Source organism: Prinia subflava, chromosome 3 (assembly GCF_021018805.1).
Source record: "Prinia subflava isolate CZ2003 ecotype Zambia chromosome 3, Cam_Psub_1.2, whole genome shotgun sequence".
In the NCBI taxonomy this organism is placed as follows: domain Eukaryota; kingdom Metazoa; phylum Chordata; class Aves; order Passeriformes; family Cisticolidae; genus Prinia; species Prinia subflava.
The window spans coordinates 90,597,198-90,599,124 of record NC_086249.1 but is presented as its reverse complement, the minus strand read 5'-3'; positions in this window follow the sequence as shown (position 1 = coordinate 90,599,124).

Sequence of the window (1,927 nt, the reverse complement as noted above, 5' to 3'; positions counted from 1 at the left end):
TGATCAAAGTGGTTTTGGTTATTTTTCCCTATACCTTGTCTATTGCCTCCACAATTACAAATACTGCATTACAAATCCTGCATACAACTAATACAATTGTGCTATTACATACAAGGGACAGTAGATTGAGGCTTGGGAAATTCTGCTTGCACCTGAAAAACAAAACCTGTTCACATGGAGGGTAGATCAGCACTGGACCAGGTTTGCTGTTCCATACTCGGGGAGAGGCTGTGGGATCTCCACCTTTAGAAGTGTCCAGAGATCACTTGGATGAAGGTATGGATGAAGGTATGGATGAAGGTATGGATGAAGGTATGGATGAAGGTATGGATGAAGGTATGGATGATGGAGCAGTGGGGATAATCCCACTCTGAGTCAGAAGTTTGACTAGATGACCTCCAGAGGACCCTTTCAGCCAGATTTTCTATGATTCTGAGTCTTGCAGTTTCCCCACCATAGCTGCAACCATGCCACTGTGGTGTTTTTCTGTACACACCCAGTCACTGAAAACCACAAAGTTTTCTGATACTCAGTCCCTGATTGCAACAAAGAGCTGTTAGCAAACATGATCCTGCATGAAAAGTGCTCAGAAAAATGCATGGACTCTTAAAATCAAGGGCCTCCAAAATGATCACAATCTGTAGAGAGCAGCCAAACATGCATCTGAAAAGTACATCTGGGCTCTGCAGGTTCACAAAACACTGTTGTAATGCTCCACATCCATTTCCTATTTAAGAGACAAGACGCTTAAATGAAGCAGTTCAAACTGGTAAGCAGACAATACTAATTAATTGCAAACTAGACACTAATGCAAACAAATGAAAATACTTTTTTTGAGTTGCATATCTATACCACACATTCCATTGCCATATAAGCCCCAAACCTTAGTACTTGAGCTGAAATTTTAGGATAAATAAATCAACTATTTGAGGTCTTCCTACTTACTTTGCAGTAACAGAAAAAGGAATGGCAATTCTGGAAACAATCAAATAAAGTAATTAGTCATGCTGGCCATCTTCAGATCTGTTGTTAAGATTTAACTTTTTCATTATGACAAAGTTTTGATTTCAATGCAATTAATTTTTAAATCTGTGCTATGAATCAAAAAACACCATTCAGAACTGTCGACACACAAAGACTGTGGCACTATAACCACTATATGAATATAGCAGGGTGTTGGAAGAACATTAAAAAAAGACAACATTTAGATGAAAAAAATCACCTGCCTGTGTTAGGCCCATCAATAGCTCACACCTTCTATGCTGGGGGAGCCCTCCTTCTCCTGCTTTCTCACTGTCTTCACTCCTTCCCTTTTTCTGAGCCAGCACTCCTTGGCCCAGCTTGGTCCATGGGCAGCATCATATCAAGCCCTGCCCCTCTTTCCTGTGCAGCCTCCATGGCCCCAGCCTGCACAGATCTCAGGGTCATTTGCATGGCCCCAAATGCAGCTTTCCCTCAAACACACCTGCAGGGCCCCACGAGGGCAAGGATGTGATCTCTGAGCCAGCTTCCAGTGCTGGGACCAAGCAGTGCTAGCAAGCACAGGAGTGGGAGCCTCTGCCTGGCCACAGACCTTCATCCCTTTCTCCTTTTTTCCCACATGTCTACACCCTGTATTTCTGTCCTGCATTGAGAAATGTAACCAAAAATGTGTATTCTATTTTCATCTGTTGAAATCGGATGGGAGATATTGTTCCTTATCTTTTGTAACTCTAGGGGGGGAAGAGGGCGGATGCCCTCTGTTAATGGGACACCTGATAACACCAGATAAGGCAGTGCCTCCTTATCTCTTCCTGCACCCATCCTCCTCCGAGGGACATCACCTGTGAATGGGCCATTGAAGGCCTCTCACATGACTGATAACATCACCTCATTCCATTGTGAGATGCTCCATCCAGTGGGAGGAGCCAAAGCCTCTCCACCAGGA